The 16,574-nt window shown below is 44.8% G+C and overlaps 1 long non-coding RNA gene across 2 annotated transcripts; it reads right to left on the bottom strand.

The window, feature by feature from the left end:
• Positions 1-5,478: 5,478 nt before the first annotated feature.
• Positions 5,479-16,299, bottom strand: LOC141749721 (uncharacterized). Of its 2 annotated transcripts, none has more exons than XR_012589468.1 (4): positions 16,123-16,299; positions 10,971-11,058; positions 9,396-9,856; positions 5,479-7,917 (listed from the first exon to the last, which is right to left on the bottom strand). It is a non-coding gene; the product is annotated as an uncharacterized LOC141749721 (long non-coding RNA). The 2 variants fall into 2 exon arrangements; XR_012589469.1 differs by having other exon boundaries at positions 7,793-7,917; positions 9,678-9,856; positions 16,123-16,272.
• Positions 16,300-16,574: the final 275 nt, after the last annotated feature.

Genomic DNA, 16,574 nt, shown 5'->3' with positions numbered 1-16,574 from the left:
CCTCGGTTCCCCCCGGGCCCTGCCGGCTGGCGCCGTGGCCCGGCCTGGGGCAGGCCGGCCGGCCGGCGACGCCAGCTTCTCCGGTAGCTCGTCACATCGTTTGAGGCAGCTCTGACGGGCTGTGGAGGAAGTGCCACCACCGCACTCCCGTCAAAGGGCTCTTGCTCCCCTCCTTTGGGGTTTTCTGGAGGCAGTTGGTGTTTAAAAGCTGGGAGGGCTGACAGCCCGTTGCCTGGAGGCCTCCCGCAAACAACCAGGTTCCCCCAGCCAAGAGCCATTCCTAAAATAAGCCGTCATGCCAAAGCCTTTCTTAATTAGCCGGACCGAAGAGGCTCCCTGACTGATTATATTTTTTTCTGAGATTTTTGCACTGTGCAGTTTAACAGCTGTGGATTTCAGGTGAGGAAGTGACTGAAGACAAAACCCGGCAGCTGCTTTAAGCTGCCTTTGCCAGGTTTTTATCGATATTAATTAGGGCATAATTGAGAGAGAACACAAAGCAGAGGTAATCGTCTTAGTGTTCCTAATCAACTTGTGCTACGCCCTGGAAGGGGAAATGAAAAGTGCCTTAACTTCTTTAACAGCCCACTGGGTTTTCAGCATCAGAGGCCCTTCTTCCCCAAGAGGTCACTGCTGATGACCTAATTCTCTAGAGATGGACTATTTGACTTTACATCGACTCTTCGGAAATGAGGAAAAGCTCATCAGCGTAGGCCCATATGCGCAATTGTTCTCCTGGCCTTGAACTGGGAACCTAGGTGTCTGCCGTTTCTTGATAGATAACCTTTCCCACATCAGTCTTCCCAGGACAAATGGAAGTCACATCCCTCATTACAGACCAAAATCCTAATACTAAGGGCTCTGAGGTTACTGTCCCTCCAACAAACAGCTAGTGTTCCAGCTTCTCAGCCTGAGCCCGGTTTGATATATTACCGCTCAACGTGTTACAACGAACTGCCACTTACTTTGGTTTACATTGATACCCCGTGTGTGAATATCTAGAGGCTTTGATTTATGGTTCCTGTTGACTTCAGTTGTGGGGGCAGGAGCGTTGTTAGGTTTTGCTACTAAATCTGACAAGAAGCAGAGCATTAAGGAACTATCTGAATTTCCAAATAATGGCCATATAACCAGCAAATTACACCGGTCACTCTTTCATGAAAGCCTCCCAAGGCTCTGATTCCCAAACTCCTCCCAAGATGGAGTTTGGGAATCAGAGAAGACATGCAAGTAGATGACAGAACTGCATCAGTGATGATGTAAGTTTATAATCGACTTCCCCTGCTATAAGAAACAACACGAGCCGAACTCTTGCATCATTAAGGAATAACAGCACTGTATTACCTGACCTGGCCAAGCCCGGATTGAACTCACAATAAGGTTAAATGTTTTGTTTAACTGTACTTTCTCATGGATTGTGGATCTGAAGAAATGTAGGGAAGTAGTTTACACCTGATTGTGATCAAAAATACTGTCTATGGTTTGTCAGAACAGTATTGCTATGTGTGATACCAGTCAAATCTTGGTGCTGAAGAAATACGAGTGTTGAGCACTACCAACAATCACTATTCTGTTGAACTTTTAGGAGGCGGAGGCAGTGCTATGGTTTGAAATGAGGCTGCTTCCCTCCTCACTAAGCCCCCATTCCCTGATGTTGTCTCCCCAGAACGCATCCGCAGGGGATTTTGCTATGCGAGGAGGAGGTGGGGCAGTGGCAGAGATACAACAGGACAAGCCCATGCTGGATGATACAGCGTGAGACATAGGGCTACCGATAGCACACCAAAAGCATCACCCACCCATATAGGTATCGCCTGGCACTGCCTACCAACAGCACCACGGCACAGCAGCTGTTCTCTAGTGCAGTTTTGAGTCCTGAGATTTTGGCCTTCAGGACATCAACTGTGGTGACTACAGCCGCTTTGGCTTAAGATGTTACTGTCTTTATTGGCCACCCTGCCTCTCTGCCAGGAGTTACAGCCGCATGGAGGCATGGCCAGCATGATGGATTTTCCTGACCGAGGCTTCTTTTCCCACCAGAACTCAGGCTGTGCTGGAGCTGGGGGAACTGCCTGAGGGTTCTCTGAGGCAGTTGTCTGGAGGCAAGCACAGGGATCTCCAGATGACCCGGGCACGTCCTGCACATCTGCACAGATCAGCTCCACTGTACAAGGGCTAGAGGTCTAAGGCTCTCGGGAAGCATTATGCCTCCTAGACATGCGCACAGAAATCTGGATGGAAGTCCCAACAGTGCTAGGCAAAATAGGGTATGTTTCCAAAGCACAGCTGCTGCATATCACAGCCTGATATTTTGGCAGCGACTTCCTTCTTTGGCTGCTTAAACTACAACACTCAGCTGAGGTGGCCGAGGCACGGCCCCACATCCTTGCTCCCAGGGCAGGAACATTCAGAAGCAGGGAAGCACCCACGCTGCTGTGGAAGGCCAGGTCTTACATCACCATAGCTACTTCCACAGGACTGTATCTGTTGGAGCCCTTCCTCACACATCTCCCTGTGGCTGTCAAATTTGCTGGGATAATGCAGAAAGGATAAAAACTATCCCCCCCTGAGTCTAGAAGAGTTTTGGCAGAGTCCCGCGTATCGTGCTGCAAACACAGCACACTGCTTGCATGGTGGGAACAAGTCAAGGGTGTGTTGCCTTAATTAATCCTTTCATGACAGTCACAGGCTATTTCGCTAAAGGTTAATTGCGCTGTAAATAGCAAAAGGGGTGGTGTTCTGCTTGTGACAGATGGCAGCCACCAAGAAATTCTGAAGAGACTGCTGTTTAGAGAGGGGGAAGAAACAGCAAAGTTTCTCTAGGACCCCACCTTGATAAGGGAACTGAGAAGAAGGGAAGCCCCTAACTCTTCCCTTTCATCTTTTGAAAAGCAAGAAAATAAAGGACGGCCATAGGATTCACATGAGCATTTCCTCTCTGAGAGTGATATGCTACAATGAAAATAATCCTGACCTCCTTCAGGTGGGCACATAGCTCTGTTCATGGTCTTGCTGACCTCCCTGGGGCTTTGCATGGGATTAGGAACTGACACTCGGACTCCAGCCAGGCTGCAGCGTCACAGCTCCAGTCTGCAAAAATAACATACCTGCTAATCCCCAGCAAACACACTCAGGGCGATCCTCTTACCTCGGGCTGCTGCTCCCAGAGCAGGGCACAAGGGGTGCAAGTCACCTGCTGCCACTGAGGCAAAGGAAGGGGCACGGAAAGGAGCTACCACACAGACTGTTGAAGGGGCAAAGCCTCACCTCCAGCTGTGCATCCAGAAAAAATCCCTGGACTTTGAGGAAACATCCTGGACCTGCAGTGTCTTGTATCTAAAAGTAAAGGAGTGCTTTGTGAGAATCCCCTCATAGCAGCCCCTCTCCATTACACCCTCAGCATCCTGGAGAGGCACAGGCCACTCATCTGTATTCAACTCTTCTGGCATTTTAGAGGAGACAAAAATCCCTCTGCTGAGACACCACAGGCCTCCATTCCAGTGACTGCTCCCAAAATAAATACCTTGGCTTTCTTCAGAGGAATTTCTCCTGAAAGGACCAGCTTTTGTTTGCTGTCTTGAAATAAATGTTCACCCTCAACTGTACCCAGCTCCCTCCTTCCCAGCCTGTCTCATTCCTAAACCCTGGAGGGAGCTCCAGGAAAATTACTGGAGCTTTCCTTTCTGTTCTTGCATGAAGCAGATGAGGTCTCTGGCCTCACGACAACCTCTTAATCATAATTAAATTGTAGCTCTTCTCAAAACCTTCCCTGTAGATATAGCACTGGGTGACTTGGAAGGAAACCTTTGTCTTAACAGGGTTTCCTGTGTTTGCAGATCATAATTTGCGAGGCAAAAATGTACATAGAAAAATCCTTACCAATTACCTAATCTGCATGCTCAGTTTGAGCTCCCTTTTGGGTTATCGTTTTCGTGCATCAGCATAAAAGAAAGAACTGGCAGCCCTCTCACTTCGCAATGTGGCATTCACTGGGCTTACAAAGGTGTGGCAGAGACATCGCCCGTGAGGCACAAGAGACTCCAGCTGTGCCAGGGCAGGTTTTATCACAGAGGCATGCAGATGAGATCGAAAGTGCACGCAGAGGAAAAGATGCCAGTCGGGTGACTCTGCTTTCTTACCTAAGAGGGAGCTGACTTCTGCAGAGCCCAAGCCCCTCCCGGAGGATGTGGGTTTGCAAGCATTTTCTGTTATTTTCCATCTAAGGACAGTCTGGATCCCTTGCGAGAGGGGAAACCCAGAGCTGCAGAGCTGGAAAGTCCCAATCAAAACAAAGCAATTTACACTTCACAGATGGGATTAGCAATGCCTTATTAATTAGGTTCTGGTGACCTCTAGAGGCCTTTACCCCAAAGCACCTGATTTCCGAGGATCTTCGCTGTTCTGGAACAGTGAGTGCAAGAGTTCTCCTTTATTTTAGTTTCAAGCCAAGATTAATTTTAGCCTTAACGGAGAAGGGAATAAAAATCGATGGTTATTCTTTTCCTCCCACTAAACGTGGTAATAATAATTCCCAAGGTACAGCATCCTCAATGTCTGCACAGTAACTGTTGTAGGTGTTCTGGAGAAGCCAGAAATTTGCTTTGCACATTGTCAAGTAAGAGAGGAGCTACTTCTCTTCCTTCATCATCTCTAACGATATACTCAACGAATACCCTGGAAAAACTGCCCACCTACCTGATGAGGTAATCTGGTTGCTTACATGCACGTAAGCCATGTGTGCTTAAGATATGGGCGTTACACATGCATTAAGATACATGTCTTTGCAGGACACAGCCTTTGTGGACTAGTCCTTGCAAGGAAGTGCTCAAATACTGTGTTACTCCTCTCAGTTTGGAGTATGACCATGAGTTCTGAAAAACTGTTTTCAGCTGGCAACAGTGAAAAATTGACAACCCACCAGATTCAAGGCTGTATGCGGGAAAATTACTTTCTACCTGTCTTGTAAAACAACAATAAAATTACCTGCAGAGAAGAATGATGCAAGAAAATATCTAAGAAAAAATGTGTTGTTTTAGTTATACATCTGGATAAGCTTTTTTTCTTAACGAGATAAATAATAGGGGCAGCTGACGGAGAAGGGGAGAAATCCACTGAGCTAATTTTCTTTCCTCTTGAGCAGCTGAGATATGGGATCAAAACTCTACGGAGGAATTAAAAGAATTGGAAGGAGAGACAGAAGAGCAGTGAGACGCTGCCCAGAGCGAGGTTGGGGAGTTAACTGAGAGAGGCTTACAGCCATAGAGAAGCTTAGCAAGAAAAGGATAGCAAAGCTGGAGGAGGTGAAGCATATCTGCAGCAATGCACAGCTCAAAGAACTCTTTAGCAAACGTGCAGTCCTACAGTGATGTGTGGGAGTCCTCCTAAAGATTTCTAATTTAAGAGCACCCAGCTGTACTTCCAGATTTAATTCTTAGTTGCTTTTCCTACCCAGCCCCCCAATAAATTGTTTTTCTCTTTGCATTTCCTAATGGGCCTCCTACCAACACTTTAGCGGCAGCGCTTGTTTGGTGACAACATCCCTGGAGGCTACAGCCCAGGGTACTTGTGCATCCAGTTTAGAAACCAAATACAATAGCATAGGATTTTCTCTTGCTTGATAGATGTGACCCATAAGAGAGGAAAAAAGTGCACGTTTTGGTATTTTTTGTACCCTTATGGCATAATGAAGGATGAGCTTTTTTAATAAAAAATAAAGTGTCATTATTTTCCTGGTTGCTTATTTTCATAATATCTTGCTTTGGTCTTGCTCTTTTTGCCATGTAGGCAACAGAGCTGAGGGGATTTCATGCCTCCAAACAGAAAGGAATCCTGAGCTACTGAGGGGAATTAGAAATGGAGTAAAGGGGAAAGGATTTTAAAAGAATTTTTTATTCAGACCGTGTAAAAAGTCTTCTGAGATTGTTTAAATCAAAACTCCTGAAAAACACATGGGAGAAAAGCTCAATTTGTTAAAGATCTGCATTCTCCTGTATCTTTTAAGTGCAACCTACCAAGCTAATTTGATTTCGTTGGTCCTCCGAGAGGTCCTTTAGTAAAAGAAGGCTGGGGCTGGGGGGAACCTCTGTTTTTTGATATTTGTGAGATAAAAAGAAAACCCAGCTCTAAGGCCACTTGCATAAGCTTTGTAAAGCTCTATGAAGTAAAAAAAAAAAAAACAACAACAAACCAAAACCAAAACCCCCAAAACATTTCTTTTGTAGTTACCAAGAAATGCTGGCTCCCTATAGCGCACAGGCATTTTTAATTTACACAAGTTTGTTGGCTGGATACTTTTTATCAATAGTACAACAGTGCTAATCAGAAAATGACAGGTAGTTTTTATGTGGACTTTTTCTGGGTAAAACCTTTGGAATTTTTCTGATTTCTTAACCAAAAATGAGAAAAAACTATTGCTCCTGTTTTTTCTCCAGATACTGTTTTTCCTTCCTTTTTCAGAGATAAAATAGGAGGAAGAGAAAAAGGAAAGACAGGCGAAAGAAAACAATCATAAAATGGGAAAATAGAGAAGTGAAACTCCTCCTCCCTCCACGTAACTGTTGGGTTTTTTTTTTCATTAAATATGCATTTAAGATTTCCATTTCCAAATGGAAAAAATGTGACCGGCTTCAAATACAAGAACAATGCTTGAGGGAAGGCCTAAAGAGAGCCATAAATCAGAGCAGAAAATATTTTGCTTGGGGAACACATCATGATTTGGACATAAATAATCCTGTTTTCTTCTATATGCAACGCAAAACAAATACAGCTGTGTGCACAGGCGCACGCACATACACAACGCTCGTACACATACACACGTCTCAGCCCCATTTCCCCAGGGTGGCTCTCTGACGGCACGAGAGTGAAGGGCTATGACAGACGGGTGGGTGACACGGTGTCTGCTGAAAATCTCAGTAAAATAGAGTAGCAGTGCCAGGCTCGCAGGGAGCACTCAGAGATGTTACCAGGAGGAAGCAGCCCCTTGGCTGCTGCCCAACAGGAAACTGTGTACCAGTCCCCGCAATAAAATACTACTTATCTTTTTAGTAATCGCGACAGTCCCAAATTATTTGCTTCTCTGTGGCAGGATCACACAATGGAGGGTGGCCTTAAATTGGGGCTGTGCTGGGAGAGAGGCTGGTCAGGGTACGTGTCTACTCCAGGCTTTACTCCAGAGCTCAGGACCACTGTGCAAGTCCTGCACAGGTTACCCGTGTAGGTACAATATCTGGGTCTCCAGAGCCCTCCACCTGACCCGGGCTCTCAGGAGCCTGTTGCTAGCACACAGCAAGTTTGAGGGTCACGCTGCTGAATCTGGCCTCACTGCATGGGCTCCGCACAGACCCATCGCATGGCCCATGGGAGAGAGGGTGCTCTCTGGGTTGGGCCAATCCAAAGCACCCTGTGCCCTCCCAAATCTCAGCTCAGTCTCAAGGCTCTCTTGGTGGCTCTCCAGAGTTTGCCCTCCCAACAAAGATGGTATTAGTCTTCCTTGTCTCCCTTAGTCTAGTCTTGACTAGTCTCCCTTAGTCACTTTCAGCACCAGAAATGAATACAGAGGTTTTTCCATTTTCCACCTGAGGAAAGGTAGCTTACTCCAGTGTCTTCAGGGACACTTGCAAAACCCAGCACATGTAGACCTGCAGTGGGCCACACAAGTGGGGCAACTGCTTTCCTTACCAGTCCTGAGGAACTTCCAAGATGAAAGCAATTCAATTCAAGTGAGTCTGAGGCATCTGGAGGGACCCTGGGTGGGCCAAAGCTGTTTTGCAGGGAGAAAAGCAAAATCATGTACCTTTCAGCAGAACTTGCTGGGATCTGTGTGCGTGCGATCCCTCTTCGATCTTCCGGTGAATTTTTCCATGACAGGCGTAATCCAACCTAATCACTTCCATTTGACCTGGTTTAATCACCACCTTCCTGAAATGGAGTTAATAGGCACTTACTGCTAACCAGCAAAGCAGGGAGGATGGTTCATAAAAGATCTTGGAAAATCACTCTACAGTTGCCAACGCACTCAATTTTTTTTTTTTCTTTTAATTCATTAACCAGAATTGGTAACTTCTGAGGCCTAAGCCACAATAGATGGTGAGCTCACTAAGCTAAAAATACTGACTCGCCAATGACAGAATACTAATGAATCCTCCACAGGAAAACTAATCTGTCATTTCCCTCCCCACAGGAACACACACAAGTGGTTAAATATCTAAAGATTTTGTACAACCTCTCTGCCTGTAACATTATACACTGAGACATTGATTCAGGTGCTGTAGGCATATATTTTCCTTCTTTCAAGATTTGTTTTTGGATTATAATTCCTGCAATAGCACTAATTTTAATTTTGCTTTGCAAGCATGAGAGCATTCACAAATAGAGACTATGCTTTTTAGTTGGTTTTGGTTTTACTCTCAGATGTATGTCAGGGAGCAGGAGGAGCCGGGCTGCTCCGTGTGGTGGGATGAGCCGGGAGCCCCGGGTAGCCCTGGGGCAAGCAGTGCCCTCAGCACGACGGTGCAGACCCAGGCATGGTGCTCCCTGGGCAGTGGGTGCCGGGGTTGGGGAGTTCCAGGTCAGGCTCCTCGGGGTGACTCAGGGCTATTAGTGCACTGAGGGCCCCAGTGATCCCACAGCAGGGCAGCAGTACTGTCCTAGTGAAAGCTGAAGACTGCTTCATGGTTTAGACTACTCTACGTTCTCTAAATTTCACATTTGTCGTGCTGTCTTGAAATCTCCTGGAAGCGAGGGATTAGAGCAATGTTGATACGTCATTTGAGCTGGGGTTGTCAAGTTACAGCCACCTCCTCCTCCTCCCCTCTCCTCCTTCCTCCAAAAAGATCATTTTACGCATATTTCCTTGTTCTCCTTTGAGTGACAACATTTGTAACCATTGGGCTGTGGTGACACGCGCACTCCAGGTGTGTGAGCTTGGCTAACGGTACGTATATGGTACACCACACTTGGCGCTAAGAGCATGAGGGGGAACGTGCGCTGAGTTCATTGCGGTTTACCTCCGCTCCTTCTCAAATTGAGATGGGAGTGTCTTTTTGCAGCAAAACCACTGCATCTTAGCAACTTTATGCATTTGTCACCTAATTAGACCAAACGTTGTTTTTCTCCCTTCCCTGCTACCTGTTGGCACCCCTTTTTTGTCTTATGGATTTTCTTTTCTGTTTAATTACTGCTTATTTTTTTATTTAATTGTTTGTTTGTTTGTTTAGGCTTTAAACATGGATCTTTGAAATAGCAAAGACACATAATGCCATCACTGCCTGGAAAAATCTCACAGCCCAGGGTTGGGGCCTTAATGGACTTGCATTGCAACAATCTCAATTGCCCGTTGTCTTCTCATCTCTCAGTGATGATACCATCACCCTCCCTGCCTTCAACACCAAGCTCACCTGCTGTTCTTCTACTGAGAAAAGGACCTTGGCATCATCTGTGGATAGAGTGCATTTGCTCTGTTCGACCTCCTCATCAGCATCAGGGGTGAGTGGGATGCAGCGTTCACAGATACCATACCGGGGGACTTTGCTCATGCCCCAGTGAGAGGCGAGTATCACAGAAGAGCTGGCAGTCTTCCCATCGAGTACAGTTCCTGGCTCCTTGCTACTGGAAACTTATTCATTCATGGCAATGTGTTAGTTTAAGGCAGAGGCTCAAATAGCAAATGCTTATCTTACCACCCTAAGACCCCTTGTGTAACACTCCTGTGTTCTCCAAAACCAGTGAGACTGAAGAAGAGGAAGGATTCAGGGGCAGCTGGAGGACTTCTGCTGGCTGTGCATTCTCACCGAGAGGACCGTTGCCCAGGAATGGGAGGCAGTGGAGGTGTACGGCTGGACTCTGATAGATGTCAGTCCTGAAAAATTAATTAATAAACAAACAAGACCTTATATCCCCACAAGCACTGTTATCAGAGAAGCGGGTTGCTTGCGAAGCCTCACTGCCATCTAGCATGAGCAGATGGTCTATATTTAATCCTTTGAAATTTCCCAAATAAAAATTCTTTCGACATGAACTGAAACTTCTGACCACCATAAAATACATGGTAAGGTTACATGTCCCCGCTTCCTCCCTGTTGCCGCAATACAGCCTTCATACTTCTGTGTTTGGATCATCAGGTTTCCAATGCTAACACCCAGTCTCCAGCAGCGTTGCTACACAGCAGGGAATCAGAACATGTGTCGGACAAAACCTGACAAAGCAACACTTGGATCTAGGTCTGGCACAGCAAACAGGAGTTACTTGTACACCATACCTGGCTCTCATTCAAACACGGAGCCTGATGAATTCACACTAGCCCAGACATGCAGAACAGAATCTCCCTTTTTCCTTTCCACAGAGGTATCTCTTCAGACAGTGCGTTCAGCTCCTCGTTTCTGTGCTCCCACAACTACCATCCACCTAGACAGCCTGACTGCTGGCCACCCCCATGGCACGCAGACACACTTGTGTGCTCCTACTATTAACACAAACTGCAGAATTCACTGCTGACATGGGGCATGTTTGAACCATCAAGATAAATGGGTACCTCTCTTCTTCCTGCAACCGCAGCGCTGCCAGCGTGCTGCTACTCACTCACTACTGCTACAAGTACTGTCACAAAGCAGGCAGCAGACAGTGCTGAAACTCCAACTGCATCTCCTAAACCATCCAGATTGACTAGCTTGGCATCCTGCGTAACTGTAACCAAGAAATCCTCTGCTGGACTTAATAGCTTATGAGGGACTATCAAGAGTCACGGGACATGCAGCCTTCATGTGATGACACCTAAGATGGCAAATTCACCTTTCATCCTGATGGTCTTTTAGCTTTTCTCTCCCACCCCACGGTTTCTTGATCCCTTCCCATTTTCCCCTGGCTGCTATTGCTTCCCAGTAGTGGAAGCAGACTTTAGTTTCTGTTCCAGAATCGGCAGAGGTTTTTAACTCCGCATTTTAGTTTGTTTTTGCAGAGGCTTCAGTGTGTAGTACCTTAACTCCTCATTCACTGGTTGTTGGAGTTGACTTTTGTCCTTTCCTGTCTTCTGGGTCAGCTCAAGGCTCCTTAGTGCCGCTCACTCTGCAGTAATGAAGTTATGGAGAAATGTTACAAACCTTTTGATTAATATAAGTATTATTATTCCATGATAAATATATGATGAGTTTACACATTTATAGGGATTATCTTTAGTTATGTTTTATGTTCAAAACAGAAAAGTGCGAATATCACAAACACATAAAATATGCTGAATTTAGCCATAAAGTATTTCTCAGCTTTGCCAGTTCCTGATGGAAAAGAGATTAAATCAGACTGGGAATGTAGTAACCTCACCCACAAATTTAAGACTGATTTGGTGGCAGGAGATCACACAGATACTGGTGTTTTTTATGGGATCACTTGGGATTAGGTGGCAACTTGAGTATTTTGTCAGGCTGTACCAGGAACCAATTCAGCATGGCTCTGTTTGTTCTTCAGCTTATACTCGAAGCTTAACATGTACACGCCTCAACCTTGAAACGATTTCCAATGTTTCTATTGAAAACATATGCAAGCTAGGCACAGTCAACCGTGGTATGATTTCTCTGAGATGTATCTGAAGTGCTGGGGTTCCTGAAAAGCTTTCAGGCTGTTCTGGAGGGAAACACACAGCTCCTGTCTATGGCACACGTCACCCCCAGCTTCCGCACCTGCCTGCGGGTCTGGAAGGCCAAGTCCATAGAACGTAATAACTCTTGTCCTCCCAGTTTCTCTCTGCTCTGTGCTTTAAAACAGTTAACTACTGTGGGGTTTCTTCACATCTCTAATTCTGTGTTGGCTGTCACATACCTGGGCATCCCCTCCGTAGCAGCAAGAGTAACTTCCTAGCCCTGGTATTTTCAGTGCCCATCTAGAAGTTTGGAACGGGGCAGTGAATTTGAACCCTAACGGTTCCTGTGTGCTGTTATTGTTGATTTGGGGATGTATTCGCTTCTTTTCTTTTCTACCTTAATTTTGTATTTGTATAAAAGTTAAGAATCCTGGCGGATATTTTTAGTGCAGGTTCCAGGGACTTTGTTTTTTTTCTTAAAGTTTTAGACAGGGGACTCTGAGTTCTTTGTTAGCCAGTGCATTTTCCGTACGGGTGCCGTATGTTAAAGGAGCTGGAATAAAATTGGCATGTTATCCAGTTTCACCCAAATGAGGTTGTTGAGCAGGATCCAGAAGATCTGTATCCACAGAGGGCAAACACAGTATTTAAACAGAAACAAAGACTGTGATTTATTTCATTATTTACTAAGTGCTGTCACGGTGCTCAGTACTATATAAACATTCTCTGCCCCGGGTTATTAATACTACCAGGCACAAGCAGGTTCAAGACTCAAACACCTTACATGAAATACTCCCTGATTAAAAGAATAAAAACTTTATGGACAAGTTAAAAGGACAAGTTATCCATAGAGGAATCATGTTAATGAAACTTCAGACTTCAAAAAAAGCTATCTGTTCCAATAAGAAAAAAAAAAAGGCATTTGAGGACCTAACTCTCTACCTATCCCTGAATAACTCCCCCTTACTGACTATTGCTATAATGCATTGTCTGCCCTGTTGGGTGTATGCCAGAATAACTTTTTGTTGCATGAGAAGGAACATGCAGTCCTCCAGCAAATATGGAGAACTAGTAGGAGATCAGATTTTAGGGGTTACACTACATAACGATCCCATATTTAAGAAGAACAAGAAGGTTTTGGTCTTCAGGCTGCTCAGCTCTGTGAATGCTGCAGGGTCCCCAGCCTGTGTCATGAGTGGCTGGACAGTAAAATGGAAAATGTGCTGGAGGAAAGACAGTATGAAAGGACTGTTAAAGTGCATGTCTTCAACTGTTACAGAAGGACTAAGAGAGACAAGCTATTTGAAGGCATGCTGGCAGAAGAAGTGTTTTACTTAAAGATAACTTAAACACCTTACAAAATCTTGAGAAAGGCTGGGAAAATTATATTTTTACCTAAGCATATTAGGCTGAAATAACCCCAAAGGTATACGATTCCTTAATGAAAGTATCAGTGAGAATAAAAAAAAAAGTGTCTGCATGCTTAGATCAGTGAAGCTTGTATGTTACGTAAGGCCACTTAAAAAAGACAGAGCTCTCCCAAGAATTACAAATTATTCTGGGCCCATGAAAATCATCCTGGTTTTAATTACAGCATTAAAGACAAACCCACAAAGTTATAAGTTCTGCTGACATGGCAAGAACTCATTATTCTGGACAAGGGATCACACAGAAATTGTAAATAATGACTGTGAGAGATTTCAGTACTTGCTATTTTTGTCTTTAGAAATGTTCTCCATTTCAAAAAAGTCATTAGCACTTGTGCTCAGCCAAAACTTGCTCATAAGACTAACCAGGATTTCTTAACATAAACTGTTTTTAAAAGGATACTGTCAACTCCCAACTAGTCAGTTTTTCAGAAGAATTTTAGAGATATTTCAGTACCTGAATCCCTGGGGTGATGCCTGTCCTTTTGTCACAGTACTTTACTTTTTTTTCCAGTGTTTTACCTTGCCCTGTTGCAGCATCAAAGGCTCCACACAAGCTCGGGGAACCAGAAAATACGGAGGAAGTGGTGAAACCGAGAGCCTGAAAAGCACTGTCAAAGCTGAAAATAAGCCAGGGGAGCTAAACAAAGAACCGAAAACGTATATATTCTTTTATTAATTTTCAGTTCCAGGAATTGTTTGGAAAAGAGAGAAAAATGTCAGGTAATGATAGCTCTATAAGGTAATGTTTAATTACAGACAATACTGCAATAAAAAGAGGAAAGACAGAATATAAATTCTCTTCTGATATGAAGAGGACTTTTAAAAAATAAAAATATTTTTTAAAAGACAAATATTTAGCCAAAGCAAGAGTGCAGCATGTTGTGGAAAAGTCGTACAATACAGTTCCTCTGCCTTGGCACTTTAAAACAAAAGTTTGTTATGAATATTGTGATCCAATGCCAGGATGAGTTGCTGGAGATGGTACGCTGACTTCAGTGGGTACTGCAGGCCAAACTGGGAGAGGAGCCCCTCAGATATTCAGACAAGAGTTGTACAAGTCCATAATGCATTTTATTGCATTACGTTAGTTTCAGCAGCCCTATCCTGCCAGTGGGATTTGTGTAGCCAGGCCTTCTTCTTGCAGGGACCCTAGACGATAGCAATGAAAATCTTTCCATAAGGATGACACTACAAGACTGTAACCTGAGATGGAGGAACAAGGTAGCAGTTGAATAGGATGGAAAATTCTCTAAAGCTAAAGCTGCTAGAGTTTAAGCTACACTGCTTCTGCCACATTTATCTCAGTACTAGACATACAATTAGTACCACATCAGAAAAAAACCTCTGACTTTCTGATTCTAGCTGGAGCATGACAAAGATAACTGCGTGTTTATCCAACTTTTGGTGATGACTTCGTGGAAAGTTATTTGTGAAGATGGAAAAACCCTAACTCTTCCTGTTTGTTGGAACAGAGTCTAGATGCCTGGGAATTTGTGACTGACTAGACAGAAACTTGTACAGCTAGACCTGTGTGAATAAGGAGCATTAATTACTACCATGTCCTGGTAAGTGAGAATTCACACCATTACGATACCACCCAAGAATCAGTTCCTGTGCAGGTGAAAGGCAGAGGTGGGTGAAGGGGTAGAACTGCTGACAGAGGGGTGGATATATCTGCTGTGTAATCCTTTCCCTTCTCCCAGCCCCCTTTTAGCAACTTCCTTGTCAGAATTCAAACGCTGCTGCCCCGCTTCTGGTGCTAGATTTGCATGAACGTGAATCCTACCGGGACCTTTGTTTGGTCTTTTCTCACCTTCTGCATTTGCTTGAGAAGGGCTGCAAGGAGAGCCCTAAAAAACAGCCACTGCAAGCCCCTCCCCAGTCCAACACCAGCTTTACTCCAGATGAAGAGGTTTGGATCTGGTAATCCAGATCACCCATGCAAGATGAATTTCATGCATAAATGAGCAGGCATATGAGTCTATCATTATAGGCTCATACCACCTAACTTTAGCTGTCTAACGTTAGATGACACGTAGGCAGAAGCACCCTTTGGAGGTGCTTGTGTCTCCTGTTGACTCAGCAGGATGACTAACCCCCCCACTGGTGCCTACGGACAGGCTGGGCGTGTTCCCCCTCCCACTGTGCCAGACCCTCACTAGGCAGTTTTCCATATATAGCAGTCAGCTCACATGCTACACATACATCACTCATGGTGCCTGCTGATATCTTAAGACACAATTATAAAATAGTTATTTGGAAATGGCAGTTTCTTAAAAAGGCAGCCTAAGTTAAAGCTTGGGATGCAACTCTTCTCCCCTGCTTTCTTCTTTCCATTTGTCTTTCCAGCTGCTCTCACTGTTGTCTAGCATTTGACACTGCTGTAAAAGTTGTTGTGCCTCAATGTTCCAAAAGACAAGATAACCTTCTGCTGTGTTTTATATGGGGTCCATTCATGAAGATCAGAACTTTCTATCCTGCAACGGCAAAGAGTTAATATCCCTGAGATATTCCACTATTCTACAGCTGTAAAAAAAAGAAGCCAAATCAAACCTAAAAGAATTTAGTATGGAAAACATATTCCAGCTTTAATGACACACTGGGATTTTGCTTAGGTTTCTTTATTACAATGAGTCATAGTATGTAAACTTCAGATGCAGTTACTGAAGTCACGTGTCTGCCTTATTTCAGCTTTGGGAACAGAGCAGCAATGCCAACATCCTTCAGTGCCTTTCAGGAAGGACTTGAGAAGTCCCAAAAGACAACAATGTTATGGTACCCTAATAAGCAATGTGTTGCTTTTTCACCCTTTGGCTAGAAAATAAAGGGGCAGATTCTCTAGACAAGCCCACTCCACATTAAGTCTTCCTATAAACACCTTGGCATTGCTAATGCTGGCTCAACTCCGCTCCCATTTGGGATGGCCTGCCAAAAGGATGTCTTGTTCTCTATCTGTCTGGCCTGCCTTAAACAGAAGTGAGCCCTCCACAGGTAAAATCAGCAGAGCTCTGTTAGTACTGGTAGTTCCACTGCTACTCTTATTACCAGAGCTGTACTGATGAGAAATCCCTTCAGAAGGGCTAGGGTGAGTGGAGTCCAAAACCAGCTCCCCACCCCTCTCCTTACCTCTCAGCTAGGCTCTACAGAGAAACTAAGCAGAGAGATTTTCACCGTTCTCATTCATCAGGTGAGTTTCCTGCAGTGCACCTCCGCAGTCCTGCAAATAGACTCACGGAGAGGGGTGGAAAGGGAGACAGAAGGCTCCCCTGGTTCCGTAAGTGCAATGCCCATTCTTGCAGGTATAAAAGGCCAGCATGCAGTCATCTATATAAAGAATGTTCTTCAGATGGGTTATGTATAACTCCCCGATGGCACGGGTATCAAATGAAGGTCGAACATCAGAGACCTTTAGGCTATTACGAAATATGACTCACAGATTAGTTCACTGCCTGTCAGATTTTCCATTATGAAACTTTAACCACAGCGCATATCTGCACAGCACCAACACCTGTAGAAGTACAAACAAACAAGCGGCTATGTATGCATTTGCACTGACGTGGGTCAGGAGATGTACTATG

Source organism: Larus michahellis, chromosome 1 (assembly GCF_964199755.1).
Source record: "Larus michahellis chromosome 1, bLarMic1.1, whole genome shotgun sequence".
In the NCBI taxonomy this organism is placed as follows: domain Eukaryota; kingdom Metazoa; phylum Chordata; class Aves; order Charadriiformes; family Laridae; genus Larus; species Larus michahellis.
Note: the sequence above shows the minus strand (reverse complement) of the source record. Positions and strands in the feature narration are given on the sequence as shown.